The sequence below is a fragment of the Lissotriton helveticus genome, chromosome 2_1 (genome assembly GCF_964261635.1).
Source record: "Lissotriton helveticus chromosome 2_1, aLisHel1.1, whole genome shotgun sequence".
Classification (NCBI taxonomy): Eukaryota; Metazoa; Chordata; class Amphibia; order Caudata; family Salamandridae; genus Lissotriton; species Lissotriton helveticus.
The window spans coordinates 868828758-868846172 of NC_136059.1; positions in this window are offsets into that span (position 1 = coordinate 868828758).

The following is a 17415-nucleotide window of genomic DNA, read 5'->3' on the forward strand; positions in this document are numbered from 1 at the left end:
TAACCAACACCTTTTTTCAGTGCCTAGAATCAGAAAGGCCAGAATGGGAGGCCGTTCTTTTTCCTGGCTAGCCCCTTCACTCTGGAACTCCCTCCCCCTTCAATTACGAAAAGAACCCAATTACCTCAGATTTCGCAAACAAGTGAAACATTGGCTATTTAACATGTAAGCTTCCTTCCCTCTGTCCTTCCCTCTCCTTCTGTTGATTTTAGCGCCGGGAAACCTACGGGTAGCTGAGCGCTTTACAAATGTAAATATAATAATAATAATAATATTATCTTAAATCTGCCACATTATGTTTCTATGAAATATTCTAAACGTACTATTCTTTCTGGAGCCACTAAAAGAAATGTTTCCAATTCTGTTGATATGAATGACAGTTCTCTACACAATAAAACTTTGAAAACAGATTTTAGCACAAATGTTTATGCTACTTTTCTAGGCGAATACGTAGCTACTCTTGATGTTGGTGATGGCTATGTTTGTATCCAAATACCTTCATCAGTTGCTGAGGAAGTGACCTACCTAGCTTACCTCTAACATATGGAATTTCTTGCAGTGTGTTAGCTAGCTTGTTTTACAGTGCTGATCAATTACAATATTATTACTCTAATCAAGCTCGAATCTTTTCTGAAATCTCTGTGCTTAAATATTTAAATCTGCATCCCGAACCTTCAACAATTGGAACTATGGGTTACATATTTAGATCAACTCATCTTTTGGACATGGCTTATGCACTTAGAAATAACCTGACATATAAATTGGTAAGAACTTAAAAGAGGTTTGTAAATTTTGTGGAAAGTAGACGAGACCATGAAATAAAAATGATCAGTGCACTACCTAAATTAAGTCCTTGAAACTTACCGCAAGAAGAAAACAAAATCATAGAGGGAATGGTATCATTAGCCTTAGAATAGCAACCCAATGGCACAATTTGTATATACCGAAAGAAATCAAATATTAACACGTTTTTGTAGGATTTGGTGAATGTGGACATGCATTTGAATGAAATGAAAACTAGGGAAGATATTTATGAGTAAATCCTATTTTCCCTGGAATACATTATTGTTTGTGGGAAGAGTGCTTATTACAAATTACCAAGAAAATGGTATGGAAGTTGTAATATGGGAACAGTTTTTCCAAAAATGTATCATGCTAAGTGAATTAATGAAAAGTTAGTGGAAACAAATGAAAGAATGAAGAGAAGTGAAATAGTGGGAGATATATTTAGAGTTCTAATACCTTCAGTAGCAGGGCCGGACTGGGAACTGAAACCAGCCCTGGCAAATTTTGGCAGACCAGCCCTCGCCCGGCGCGCTTAGCGAGCGAGCGTAGCGAGCGAGCTCGACCACTAATAGGGGGGTTTGGGGGGGTTCTCCCCCCACGAAAATTTTAGAAAAAGACAGATCAAAATGGTGTATTTTACAGCACATTTTTCATTACATATTCAATTGTATCAACTTTCAAATCACAGTAAATAGTAGATGATGACCTTAAAGAGCACCAGGTTACCCACCCAGTCATATGTACCCATAGACATTCTTTCAGAGAGCACCAAAAATAGACACAAGTAATGAATCAGAGAGAACAAAGTAAAAGTGAGACCAACCCCCACTACTAGGGGGAGTTTGGGGGCTTGTCCCCCCAAGACAATTTTGGAGACAGAAAGGCCAAAACAAAGCATTTTTCAACACATTTTTCATTGAATGTTTACTACAGGAGAGAGTTTACGTGTGTATAATCTTTAACGTTCTTTTAAACTATCCTGAGTGTTATGTGAAGCAAATTAGCAGAAACGCATGTCCATTTAGTTTGAGGAGTTAATAATTGGCATAGCACTCCATCATTAGCAGCAATGAAAGTCCCTGATATGCGCTGCATGCACCAAAGAAAGTACAAACTTCTCCCAGATAAATGGGAGGCCTCAGTCAGACCACAAATGATTTACCATGGATCGGGGATATGTCCGCAAGGATTTCAGATGCCTGCATGGGATGGTACCGGACTTCACGACTGATTTAATTTTTTATGGATTGATGCTTACACTAGCATCCATTCTGGGTCACCCAGATGCCATGCTAGTGTACACATCACCGCTGCTGCTCCGGTTCTCATATGATAGCCTAGAACCAGGCCAGCTAATAGTCAAGTATCCTTATAAAGAGTTGACAAGGGACTCCTTAATATTGTAAACTGGTACTACAGTCAATTCATAAAGGGTATATCATAACCTGTTCAAACTAGAATACACTGCTTGCACTTTTATCATAAACAGCTCAACATATGACTGGATTTGCCCCGCCATACTGGCAAAATGACCAGTAAAGACATTAGATAATTTCATACACAGCATTACTTGTTAAAGCGGTGTCGGTCTGAATTATAGGCAAGACAAAAGATTTCGTAGGGTAATCTAATATTTGACCGAGCCTGTCCTGGACCTTTTAAGCTCTCAGAGGTCTTAAATGCTTTAAAATTCCAAAAGACCATACTTTGTAGTCACCAAAATTGTGCAAAAACTTTGTTTTCAATCTGCTGGTTGGGATCAGCGAATTATGGGGCAAACCTAGGAGGCATAGGACAGATGAGTGAGACAGACGTATGTCGAGTTAGCGTGTTCACTTAATGTGCAGGTTTCAATCTACTTTCCACAGGTTTCAGTCTATACTGTGTAGTAACATACTAAGGAGCTGGCACTTGGGTCAGTCGCAGGTGGACATCACTTGCAGCTCCAAGTCTATGTATCCTCAGATATCCATTTGAGGAGGGTGAAGATAGAAGAGGGTGTAGAGGAGATGGGATTTAGAGAGTGTATGGCAGCATGTTAGGAAATGTTCGTGCATTGAAAGGAGACTTTACATACCAGGGTTTCTGGTATGGCTCTATATTTGTACATACCGAGATGATGTGTATTTTGGCCTGACAGTGGTGCTGGACATACCTGGGCAATATGTTTAGCATTAGATCATGTCAGCACGCACTACTATTTTGATTTTTTGTATGAAAGAAATCTCCACAAATAATGGCTGCTTTCATAAAATTGTATCTTAAAGCCGAACGATTATTGACCGTAAACAGTCAAACAAATGTAACCTAAGGATGGCTCCACAGTGACTTTTTTTAACCAGGGCACACTTTGAACTTTAGTGATGCTAAAGTAAACTTTTAAAAACTGATTTTAATTTCAGTAGAATTAAGATCTTTTAACGTTTTTATCTGTGTAATATTCCATGTTTTTTAATAACTGAAATAAATGTATCTATCTATCTAAAAAAAAAATACTTGGGCAAGAGGGAGCCAGGAAGGATTGTCCAATGGCTGAGAATGATCAATTCTGGTTGAACAATGCTTCACACACCAGAGGAATCTGGTTTCTGGTATGATTTCTATATCTGCACATTTTGTTTCATGTCATGACAGTGGTGATTTACAGTTTTAAAATGTTATGATAGTATGTCCTTGTCATACTATGGTAAAGTGGGCACTGTCACTTGGATGTATATGCAATCTGATGAGCAAGTGAGCCCTGAGATATACTAATGATTAAACCTTGCCTGTTGCACCACCCTGAACAGGAGCTCTAGTAGCTTAATCTGCCACTGACGCTGTGAGCTTTCTCACTTCACAATTAGCAGCACTTGCCGCTTTGAGGATCAGTGATCACCTTCATAAGCTGAGAGTATGAGAAGTACTCTGTCATGCAGGAATAATAACCCTTGCAGCCTAAAAGAATTTTGGATGGTGTGTTTAGTGGCAGAGGAATAGTGATGGACAGTATATTCTGACATACACTTTTGTTCTTGGAGCTTGTGATTTTTATTCCCCTTTTATTTGGAGGGGACATTTCCTGAGATAGGCACTGCATCGCCTGTAGCAACCACAACATGCTGATATCCATCCACTTTTTTTCTGCAACAAAATTTCTTTATGGGCATATCCGTGTTCGCTTAGAAGGGATTTTGCTACTCGGTGGTCTGCTAAACCTAGAACTATTGGGATATTTTATTATTGCTCTTTTCAAAACAGTTTTAAAAACATTTTGCTTTTCAACAGCTTATTAGACAAGCATTGGCATAGCCAGCAGGTCTCGCCTTTGGGAACTTGAATGCATTTAGCCATGCAGCACATTATCCTGGGTGCTACAACACCTACTGATACTTCACGTGCCATTGGAGCCTGAGCTGCATGCCAATAAAGGCCTGGTTTGTATGGGATACAAGGGGTGAACAAGCTATCAGGTACTACACTATGGAAGACCTATAAACAATATGAAAACTTGGCAGTTATGCTCATGAAAACGGTGTAAATGTATGCTGAACTCACTCCCAAGGTATCTGAGGGGATATTAACCTCAAAAGAGTATATCAATTATATCTTCTACCAACCCAAGGGTCACATAATACACATTGGGTTTCACACTCCCAAAGGTGGAAGCACTAACAGTGCTTGTGGAGAATGGGTCACTCACACTGTCCCCAAACATCCATAACCAAGCAACACCAGCTCTCAGTGCATAAAGCATATCAAGGCATCCTGTGGCACCGTGATCTCCTGGGAAACTGAGGTGAAAAGCAGCTACAGCTTGGGAGCCATGTTTGGAGCAAAGATGGGCACGGATTACTGTGATGATAACAGTGCAATAGTCATAAAAGTGAAGCCCAAACGGATATCAGATACCGTAGTATCAGCCCCAGTCAAAAACAGATAAAAGTTAATGAACTCTCACCCTAGATGAATGTTTGAATGAGCTCTCTCTCTCTCTGTAGAATTGAATTATCTAGCTATGCAGTGTTACACTGATCTGGCATTTTATTTTTAAGTATTTCAAAATATTGCTAATAATACTCCGCCATATCTCAACCTCAGAATTTGTTATTGCAGACAGCAGTGAACGACGGAAGCCTGCTTTTAATTTGCATTTATTCAAGCAAGCTTTGCTGCAGCCAAAAAGTTGTCAATCTAAATTGGCGTTTTTGTAATTACTTGTTGCATTGTTATTTTCATTGGAGCATGTGTTTGCTGTTGGATGGAACTGAATCTTTTGAAACAATTGTTATTTCTGCTTTACCGAAAAGGAAAGAAATGCAACTTACAGCTTTAACTTCTGCGCTGTGCACATTGAATGTGATACATCTGTGCTACCCACGGCATTCGGCAGTAATCTTTTGCGCACAGAATGCACCAGAAATGCTATTACAAATGCCTGCTTTGCTTGGGTGACAACAGGTGAAATACAGTTGAAGTCATCAGGTAGCAGATACAATTCTGCAAGAAGGGCACAGAGGATATTTATTCTTCTAATTTGATAATCGGATGTCCGAGTGCCCATATATGCTATTTAGACCTGTCAAGTGTACCGTACCACCTTCAGCATATCCTCGCTGTGCACTTTTTAGGTTGTGGCTTTTGCTAGCGAAGGGAGACATACCATGTGCGCGCACAGACAGGCCATGTGCACGCGCATGGTGTCTCCTCTCTGCAAGCAGATAAGAAAAGTGTTCATGAAGCAGACGAGCCACGGCGCACAGGCATTCCAAGGGCGCCTGTTCCGAGCAGTTCTTTTTTCTCATATCTGATGGGCCATTACTCACGTCTTCTGTTTCCTGCCCTCGCTACTCTACCCCCCACCCCACTCTCTCTGCAGTTCCTCCCCTCCAGTGCTGTGTGGGGCGCAACGGCAACCGCTTGTTTAAGCAAAGTAGCAGAAAGCGGTTTTTAAACATTGAAAAGTGCACACCAGACTTAAGCGTTACAGAAAAACTCCAATGTCGACTGTTAATGGACAGACAACTCCACCAGCACGAATGCATAGTTTCTTGGTAAAAAACACCTGGATAACCAGTGGGAACAGCCTGCAACATAGGGTCTTTTAAAAGTCACGCCCATTTTAATTTAACATGGTCATGAAATCAGGAGCTGTGGCAATTATTGTTTTTCTCTGTCATTCCTCCTTCATTCTCAACCCCCTGCTCACAGAGACACTCTGTTTGTGCTGCAGCGCTTGGAGGCAGCTTCTCAGCACCGAGCACTATACAAAATACAAATACATCATTTGATGGAATGGAATCTTAATGTCAAAACAAAATTCTGCACATGTGGATGCGTAAGAAAGCAGAAGACCAAAGTGACACATTTCTCATGAGCGGTAAACACATGTAACCTACACTAGTGCCTTGAAAAACACAGTATTCTGGGAAGCACTATAGAACACTCCCAGAAATAAAAACTCTCTTTACAGTAGGAGTGCGCAGGGAGGAGGGTACAACCAAGGGCAGAGAGCCTCAGACACAGCGTTTACGAGCCCTGGCAACAAAAAAAAACAATTTGAAGTCATGTTTCACCAAATACACTCACACCCTTTGCAGCATGGAGGAAGCTTCCAGGTGCGGTTCACACTAGAGAGAGGCGCTCCCTGCATTCCTCCGCGGCGGCGGCACTAGGCGCTATGTGTCAGCGGCCATCGGAGTCTTTGTTAGCTGCCACTGACCACCCATCTCACCACAGACCGACAGGGTCCTGCAGGCTCGCTCTCAGAGGCCCTTGACAGTTCTGGTGGTAAGAGCGAGGCCCCTCTTCTGATGCCCGTGTCACCAGGGCGAACCGGGAACAGACGGGCCCACGTGGAAACATAAAAACATATCTCACAAAAACCTAAACTCCAAAATAACGGTTGCCAAACTCTTGCCCTTACATTAAAAAAAACATAAACGTCGACCGTTATCCAATTCTTAAACCCACGTCACTACATTAGGAGGGGGTTTGTTTCTTCATCTGACACCACTGCTCACTGAGCCCTTCCAGACCGGAGGGAGGGGAGGCTTACGCGTGGGGAATTCGAGCAGCTTTGGGCAGCGCTAGAGACAACTATCAGAGATAGGCCTCCATTTTACCCTCCACGCTAAGTTTCTTTTTCATTTTTTCTTCACTCCTTTTCATTTGTTCGTTCCTTCCATTTTATTGTACATTATTCAACTCTCCCTCATTCCTTCGTCTTCCTTCCTTTCATGTCTTTTCTCCTCATTCCTTCCTCTCCTTACCTGTATTTCTTTTATCTTCTCTTCCTCCCTTTTTTTTTACTTCCTTCGTATTTTACTTAACTTTTCCTCCTTTCTCCATCTTACTTTATACCTGCCCACTTTCTACCTTCCTTCATCTTTCTTTTCTTTCTTTCTCACTTCTGTCGTTCTTCACTCTTTTCATTTGTACGTTTATACCATTTTGCCATACTTTCAGCTCTTCCTCCTTCATTTCTGTCAACATTTCATCATTCTCTTCCTACTTCCTCTCTTCCTTAGTTGCTCTTTTGCTTCGGGTCTATTTTCCTTAACCATTCCATCTCCATCTTTCTACTCCTTCCATCTGCTTCCATTCCTTTCAGCCGTACTTCCTTCTTCCCCTTATATTCTCTTTTATATATATCTTGTTCCTTCATTCACTTCCTTCGTTTCTACTGTCCTATCTTCTAATTTGTGTTTATTGCCCCATCGGCCATTGCCATTCCTCACACTTATTTCATCTCCCCCCCTCTATAATATCCTCGCTTTCATTCTTCCTGCTCCACTAACCCTCCTTTTGTTCCTTTTCTTATTCCTTCCTTCACTCCCCCTCCCTCCCTTGCTCATCTGCACTCCCCGTCCTATGCACTTTCCTTTCCTTCCTTTCATGGTTAGTGTTCTGCTTTTCTCCCTTCCCACTCCCTTTCTTCCTTATTCCCATTCTTCCTTTTTTCCCTCCTTTCATTCTACACTCTTTCCTTTCTACCCTTTGCGCACCTCCCCCTCCTTTCTTCCCTTTTTAACTCCTTTGCTTTTGTTTGTCTTTCCTTCTGTCCTTTCTACCTCCGTCCCTCCTTCCGTTCTTCACGCTTTCCTTCCGTCACTTAGTTCATGCCTGCCCCCCATCCCCTCACGCAGTCCTTTACCTCTTCCCTTGAAAGTCAGGGAGGCGGCAGCTGCCCTCTCATCCAACGTACCTTCTAATTTCGTACCTGCAGCGCTGCGAAGGCCCATTTTCCTGACCAAAAAAATACATCATTGCCTCGAAAGCAGTGAAAAGAGGCAATCTGCGGGCGCTGTTGTTAGATTAATCATTGTGTTCCAGCCTGTGCCACGCACCCTGCCCTGCTTGTTAATTTAAGATACCAGTGCGTTTCATGCCGGAAATGCTGTTTATTTTGGGGCCTAGCCTTTTGCTTTTAATTCCGGCCCGGCCGGCCCCTCAGTGCTGTAATCAGGGATTGCATATTTTCATGCAAAGGACTGGACTCACCTGCGGGCGGCAGACAGGGGGTCTAGATGTAATAAATTATGGAGTGCCTCTCCTCAGCGTCGACTCGTATAATGTCTGGCCTCTCAGATTATGAGATGCCTGCCTCCTCCTAAATCCCCTCTGAAAGTCACACGCACTTTTTGAAAAGATGATCATGCGCATTGGGGCTCACGCAGCCCCAATGCGCGAGCCCCAATGCGCATGATCATCATCACCAGACCCACCCCAGCTAAGGGTGAACTGTGAAACCACGGCGCGCAGATTCGGCGGGGCAGGTAGACATCTGAGCGTTGCGAGCAGCATGCAGTTTATGTGCAGCTGCAGGTGGATTTGTGTAACGGACGGTACGTGCAGCACCAGCAGCATAGTTGCACTTGAATGCTGCTGGCGCTGCCTTGAGCGGAGCGAAGAGAGACACGGCAGAGCACTAGTCTGACTGTATTTCAACACAGGCAGACTAGTACGGTCAGGGTCCAAATCAGCCCCCAGCACAAAAACCGGCCCCCTGTCCCAAAACCGGCCCCCACCCCCTCCAGCCGACCGGGGGATTGCCCGGTGCCCGACATTATCAGTCCGGGCCTGTTCAGTAGGAGTAACATTAAACTCACAGAAAATCAAAAAGATGTCTACTGTTGTTGATAGAAATAACTTAAGGGACGGTACACCCAATTCTTCTATATTCCACCTAATGTAGAGTGGTATGAAAGTATGTTCACAATATCACAAGCGGGTGAGCTGATAACCCAGGTAAATTAGTGCCCACGTCATATTTCTTGGATATATGTCCAAGAAATATGTACTATTGTTGATAAACTTTTCACCAGTACAATTGGGGTTTTTTCTGTTGTAAATGATGAAATTATATCAATAAGATCGATGGTGATTCAAAATCAGCTTGCCCTTGATATTCTTTTCACGAAAGAGGACAGAGCACGCCGATTATTGAAAGTCCAACATAGTTGCAAGTACATACCTGACAGGAGCAAAGACTTAAAAGGTTACATTAAAAACATTACTGACTTAAACAAAGACCTAAAGGCGGATGGTGTTTGGGACCCCATAGGTAAGGGATTATCGAATGTTAACAAGTGGATGGGAAACTTAGGGAATGGACAAGTGATTTCTATTTTGAGACCTGTAGTGGCGATCTCGTTGTGCATAATGCTGCTTATATTGTCAGTCACATTTTGCAGAAACCTAAAGAATAAAAATAGTTGAGTTAAAAGAACAAGAGCTGATCTTGAACTGGAGGATGCACAATGCAAATGTTATGATGAATTAAAAGCCTTAGAAGAGAGTAGAAGAAAGAGGTTAAAGAAAACATATCCATAATCTGTGATGAGATCTGATGTGATAGATAAGATGATGGCTTGATTCGCCATCAGAGAGGGGCCAGATGCAGCACGAGTATAAAAATCACAAATCACAACACATTTGTGAACTAAAAGACGAAAAGCTGAAAGTACACTTTAGATGTGTTAGACACAATGACACATGAAAATGAGACACGTGTAGTAGAAGCACCGTAAAAGCTTGCTTTAAAATGTGAAGATGAAGAAAACATCTACACAAAATAATACTACTACATATAAATGAGTTGCACTAATACATTTTGAATGCATATGTTGCTTATTAATGTATAATGATGGAAATGTTTATGTTAAGTGAAGTGTCCTAGTGTTTCAAGTGCTTTTTACTGAGAAAGAGGAAAGTTGGTGCAAAAACGTGTAGAAGTGAAATACAAGCATGAAACTTTGCACAGTAATACTAGAGCTTCTATAGTTTATGAAATATAAAAGCGATTTTTGAAATGTGAGTTTAGAAAAATATGCAGCTATATGAATGTTGAGAAAATTTGTAAGATGGGGGTATTTCTAACGGTAGCTATTTCCATGTAATAATGATTGGTGAAAGTTCTATATATTCTTTATTTGAATTGATTTAATTTCACTATATTTGATGTTGGGTTGAAACTAATTTCATTTAAATGTGTGATGCTAACTTAAAGGCCTTTTTGAAATGTGTTTTTCTAATTCTGACCTTTCCCCTGACTTAACACAATGGTTTGTTTTCTACTACTTTCTCAATGTTTCAAGTATCTCATGTAACATTACGTGATTCCAACCATACAAAGGCCTTTTAATGGTGGTGTGATGCCAGCTCACTGGGATTATATTAAAAACTTTATAAAAGAAGAAACCCAAAAGAAGGGGAAAAACCATACTTTTTATTTTCCCTGTGCAAGAGAATGCTAAGCTGATCAATTTCAAGAACTTTCTTTTGCTTTTGGATTGCCTTGCTGATGATACAATCAGTAGCTGATGGACTGAACCTTCTATGCCGAACCATTTCCATTATTCCATTCCTTTTATGTCTTTGTTTATGCTAATGGCTGGCCCTAATGGACTCAAATTTTGAACCCTTTCCCTTCTGCATAGAGCTTGAGCTGTTAGACAGCGAACTATCGTTCTGCCTTAATGGTGGTAGGACTCTGTAACTCTGCAGTTGCTTCTGATTATAACCATCAAAGAAAGCCTGCTTAAATGTTTGGCACTGTTATGCAAGATGTGCTATTTTTAACTGAACTTCTCAAGAAATTACTTGTGGCAATGAATTTTGAATCTTTAATACAATAACCAAATTTATCAATTATCTAAATTTGAGTCCTGTGGATTCTTCCATTCAAACTGTGCTGTTTCCTAATGACTTAAAACTATGTTGTAGAGAGAATCATCGAGCTCAGGTGTTACCTCTTTTGTTTTGCGTTGCATTTGCTGTGCTTTTGGTCTGCAATATCCTAACATGACTTACCTTCTTTAGAAGGTTGGGTCTTCCTGCTGCTATTCTTTATTTCTACAGCATGGTTTTGAGAGTGGTGTATCTAAATCTGACTTTAAATTTGTGAGTTGGCTGTCAATTAATGGTCCTCATTGTACAGCTAACGTGGAGTTTGCTCAGCCTTACTTCCACCCCTTCTATCGTCGGAGAACGATTCATTGGAGGATCATTGCCTCTGTGGTAAAGGGAAGTGTGTAAGCTGTCTAATCATAAAGGGCTAAGTACGGTTAAAGAAGTAAGGAGAGTAAGCGTATGAGAAATATTTTTATCACGCTTTATGCTACAAAATTACTTTAGTTAGTTCTTTGGAAGCCAAACTGAAAAGGCTGGAGAACAGTCAGAAAGCTGCAATGTGAGGATGACTAACTGATGTGAACCGGAAGAGGAGGGAGACCCATGCAGAGAAGGATGGGAAGACTAAATGTGTTATGGTTTACATTTGTAGGATATGACATGAGATGGTACCCTCTGTTGGAATTCTAGTGGGTTTCCATATTGTGTTTTCCAGTATTGTTGGAGTGGATTTGGACTGTATCGTCTAAGATGCCACCTCATTTCTTTCTTGGCTGGCCTCCCAAGTGATGGTCCTGTGATCCATTAAGAGAACTGTTGCCCTTCAAACCATGTGCCATATCCCCTCAAAAGTGTTTTATGTAGATGTGTTTATATTTCTTTCCTCCTAATATTTTGAGTGCTATCTCTTATTTAAACATTCAGCATCTGCAATGATGTTTATTTGCTAAAAGACTATGGGCATCATTACAATGCCGGTCGGACTCTCGTCCGACCAGCACTGTAGCAGAGTCAGCAGTACTGCTGCCCTTATTACAATGCGACCGTTTTCACAGTGGTCGCCAAGTGTATATTTTCCGTTGTGGCTTGTGCTGCGAGTTGCAGCACAAGCCGCAATAAAAAAAATATACACTTTAAAAACATCCCTGCACCCTGTGGCAGTAGGGATTTTGCCCCAGCCCACATAGTGGATGGCCGGGGGAAAGGGCCTTGTTACCTCGCTAGGGTCTCAAAAGTCACTTTTCACCTGCCTTTTCACAGCAGGCAAAACGCCATGAAAGGGCAGACGAAAAGTGACATTCTAATCTCTACGGTGGTGCCTGAGCAGGCACCGCCCCTATTGTCGGGATTACTGACCCTCTGACGGTCTGACAGGCTTCTTGAACCCATCGGAAAGTGTTGGACTGTCCCTCCTCCTGCTGCCTCCAACCCCACGCTTTGTAATGCGTCGGTCGAACCGCAGCAGCAGATGGAGATCAGACCGAATCCAATGAGCTGTCAGATGCAGTCCGACCACCATCAGAATGACCCTATATGTTTTGATTACTGATGTCCGTGTTCTGTGTATGCCTATTTTGCACCCATTTGTCATGAAGACACAAATAATGTAATTCGTATTTTATGTCATTACAAAAATGTACAACTAAACATATAAATGAACCATCAAGTGTGTGAATCCGTAACTAACACCTATTACCAGGGGAAAAAATATAACCATGTGCTCAGTTCAACATCTAATGTTATTTTGTTAGATTCGTCTTTACATTCACATCAACTTGTTTTTTCAATAAGTCTTTAGAGGGAGACTTAAACAATCCTACACATCATAGGTACATCCTCAAAAGTGGCCCCTGAGACCATTTCAACATTTTAGTGCCTTTCTTAAAACTTTTATTCATCAAGTTAATAGCTCTCTGATACAATCATCAATTTAGAACGATGACTTTGGGTGTCATGAGTAGAGAGCAAGCCAGTCATCTGCTGCTCCCTGTAGTTTTTCCCTTAAATTTTGTTTGGCTTGTAGCCATTCTTTGCGGAGTGCAGAGCAGTTATTTCTTTTTACATGGTATATCATTGTAGAGTGTGGTTTTTTGCACTAATATCCACAGATAATGGCTTTGTAGTCCCATAGGTTGTGAGAAGACAATAGTCACGCAAGCAAGCTTATTTCAAATACCATGTTCCAGCTCCAACTGTCTTAATCTAGAGCCAAGCAATACAATGATAGATCCACTGATCCCTCCTTTGCCTAAAATGGTAGAACCATTCTCCTACCCTTTGGTAGCCAACCCTGACACATATTCTTGTAATCTCAGATTAGTCCAGTTTTTATGGTGAGGTTTGTTGTGTGTATCTTTCTATGGCCTCAAAGTGGCTCTAATCAGATTAACTGCTCCATTTAAATATGCTGGAGCTAAAGTCTTTATTCTTGGCCCTAAAAAAGTTCTTTTAGTGATCAGATCAGTGGTGTTGTCTGATTTGGCCGACCACTCTAGGTTACATCAGGAAACAGGGTAGTATTCAATACCCATTGATTTTCTAGCCTATAAATATCTGAAAATGGGTCATTCTATGCCAAATACTCCTCACACCTAGTCTGGGGATTTACTGTATGACTTCTGTCTACCTCTGTTAGTTCTGAGGATCCTTATGAAGTTCAAGGGCAGCTGTAACTATTAGGCCACTAGGTCATCCTTCTTCTCAGCCTGGCCCCATCACCATTGGTTCTCAGAACTACCTCCATTCGCACCAAAACATGGCCATCCTACTCTTTCTAACTTAGAATCACCTATTGATTGGGGTAAGACATTTCTTTCTCTCCTTTTCCCTTCGTTTAAGGGTTTAGCTACTAAGGATCTGATTTACACTCACCGAGATCTCTCTCCAAGAATTTCAGGTGCCATGGTACCCAGGAAGAAGTCTATTATAGGATACCCCTACCCGAAAAAATGGATGAGATTTTGTTTCTGGGATTTTTGGGGGAAAAAATCAAACCTCTCACTTACCCAGTGAATAATTTCATGTTCGTCTTAGAGCTTTTACATCAAACCTGGCTAAACATCAATACATTCAAGATTTGTCTGACAGTAATTTCCAGCTACCTCACTGACATGGGAAATCCTGCTGTACCTCTGATGAGTATGTAAAAATGTCATCTCATTGGCTTTTTCCCTCTATATCCGACAAGCAGAAAACAACATATGGCTGTACAGGACCTGGACAGGGTTATTACAAGACTTATTTGTAAGCTGCTTAAGGCAAATGTCTCAGGCAGACTCAGACTTCTTGGTTGTAAGGCAGCTTTACTGGTTGCCAATACTTCGACAAGACACATTAGTCAGCTTCAGGTATTTTGTGCTTCTGAACCACGCAACATTTTCCGTCAGCATACGGAGGTTCTTTGTATTTATTCCAAAGGTGTTAATTTACTTTCATTTCAGCAAAGAGGTGTGTCTCTCAGCTCCATTTCCTGTTTGTATGCTTTCCCTGCTGTAGTGGTACTCCATATTATCAATGCCAGACTCAGTATCTGAAATCCATGGACAGGATCTGTAACCTTCCTTCTTCAGAATGAGTGTCCATTCCTTATGGCCACCTCCAAGTCCACTATTGATAGATGATTTACATATAATGTGGAGTTTTGGTAACTTTCTTCACAATGGTGATTTTCATCCTTGTCCATCAATTAGGTTTTCGTCTGATTGAGGAATCAACCAATCAGTTGGGAAAAAGATAGAGCCAGAGCACCAGAATAGGATTAAGTTAAAATAGCCCCTTCACCACATCAGTGCTGAAATGTTAAATCTATCTAAAGCATGTCTCCATGGCATAGCCATGATGATATTTTCTACCTGAAAATGCCCTGGGAGGTGCCAATTTGGAGGGGTAAATATTTTGTAACAGACACCAAAGAGTGACTTGCCAGAGACATCCTCAAAAGTCTCAAATTACCAACTTAATTTAGATAAACTTTGTTTAAACTAATTTTCTGTTATGTAGTCCAATTTAATATTGTAGCAACCTGGTTCTTGAGAAGTACAGTTCTAAGGGCCTCATTTAGGCTGTGCGTCATTTTTACGCCGCCGGTGCGTCACTTTTTGTGACGCACCAGTGGCGTAAAAAATGCGCCTTGTTGTGCCATATTTACAAAGTGACGCATCTAGGTAGATGCGTCACTTTGTAAACCCCTGCACCACATTATACCTGTGCCAGGTATAATGTATGCAAGGGGGGCGTTTTGATGCAAGAAAGGGTCATGGAAGTGACGCAGTGAAATCTATAAGATTTCACTGCGCCATTTTTTGGCCGCTTATGCGTCAAAATCTTACGCCTCGTTCATGGCAGGCGTAAGACTGACGCAGGCACTAACAACATGGGACTTGCCCATGTGAAAGTACATATTGCTGGAGTTGCGTCACTGTTGTGACACACTCCAGCAATGCGTCACTTTTACTCCTACAGATACGTCAGAAATACTGACGTATCTGTAACTCCTTGGGACATGATGCATCATATTATAAATATGGCGCATCAATCATGACGCAAGGAGTGCGCACTGAGAAGTGACGCGTCGCTGCTTTCACGCAGCGAGGCGTCCTTTCTCATAAATGAGGCCCCAAGTATTTCATTCAGTTGTGCAACCACTTCAACCGATTGATGGATGCGTCATCTCTTAAACAACCTGTGAAAAGAGGCAATTTTGGGGCATTTTTTATTTGGACTGAATATGGTGGGCAATAATGTGATACCAGCCTGCCCGAAGGAAGATCATCTTGCTGAAATGCTATGTTGTATTTTTATATAGCTCATCAATTGCAACTTAGGCACTAGATCACATTTGGAATGAGAGTTTTTGGTCGGCAGATAGGACAGGTGTGTTTCTAAATCTTTTTCACAGTTCCTATACCCTTCCATTGTATTCCATCCCACATCTTGGCTCAGTTGCATTTCTGAACCACAATTAAAGCTGTATTTGATCTGGAATACGTTTGGGTGAGTAGTTTATTTTTCTATTGAAAATGAGAGGAGTGAATATCAAACACCAGTGTCAACCTCTTCTAAAATGTATCAAAATTAATGAAATCTGTTAAAGTTTCAGAACTCTATGATGCTTTTAGGTGTTATGATCATTGAGCGCTTGAACAAAGACAGCGTAAATGTGGAATGAGAAACTTGGTATCAACGTACCAAGAGGCTAATGTAAAACATTATCTTTTATTAATCATGCAGACAAGTAAATTGACTTTCTATCAGCCTCAAAATGCACATGTAGAAAATACCAATATCTGTTTGAGCTGTAAGAACAGTCCGGGTAATTATAAATGGTATTGTACGCTATGTTGTATATGTACATATGACCGTATTGTTTAGCCTGAACCCAGCTGAAAGGCAGCAGAGCACCATACCTGACCTCCACCCATATACTGTTGACAAGTGATGGGGAGATAGCTGGGTTTTGAGAGCAAATGTGGACAGTTTCTACGGCATGATACAGAATTCTTCAATGAGGGGTAACTGCGGTTGTCGCCTAAAAATGGAAAGAGCTTAGGCAGTCCTGATGGTTATGATTCCAGACCTTTGGTACGTATGGAGAAGGCTTTTTGCCTTGTTTATTTTTTGCACTGCTTACTTTCCAATCTGATTGTTCCCTGGCTGCAGGTGTGCCGAGACCCACGAGAGGACAGAATGAGAAGAGAGAGGGGGGAAATGGGACACAGAATGGATGGATGGAGAGAGGTAGGTAGAGGGGGAAATGGCAGGGCTGGTTTGAACACTTTTGACAGGGCTCCATTTGGCTCCCAGTCCACCCTTGCAGATAGTCGGTGGCGCGGACCGCAGTGGCTTTTTCCTGAGGGAAGGTATGGCAGTGCTTAATTTGTAAAAGAATAAGTGCCAGGACATACATTTATATCCAGAGGCCCACCGACAGTGCTACTGAAGGGCAGGGGTGCCCAATGCCACATGAAGTATTTTTAATCCACCGCTATAGGTACCCTACCCATTTATTCCACTCTAAAAGCAGGTTCCACTTCCTGCTCTCTCCCGTTCGCACAATCTTTCTCTTCTTCCTTTCCCCCTTTTGTGTTTTTCTGACTTTTGCTCTGGAACAGATTCTGACGAGGAAAAATATGTGCCGGTCCCAAAAAACAGAGTGCCGGTGGGAGCCACCTGTAAACACCGGCTCAAATTAAGCACTATGTATCGCTCACTATTACCAAAATCACTAACATGTGTAGCCCTCCCTCACAGTTTGTGCAATAGCGTGTCCTTCAACAGAAATGTAGCTGCAATCTCAGGAATGCCTTTATAGGAGCAACACTGAGATAGGATCATGCATGTGACACAGTGGAATACTATGAACTCTACAAAAGCTTTTAAACCCAGACAGGATACTGCAAATGTCAAAAGCTATAGAGAGTAATGCAGGACTCCATGTGTGGCAGCAATTTGTATGTCAGCAGCCGAGTTTAGAGTCTCCAGATTTTACATTTGTGGAATATCTTTCTCCATAGGAGC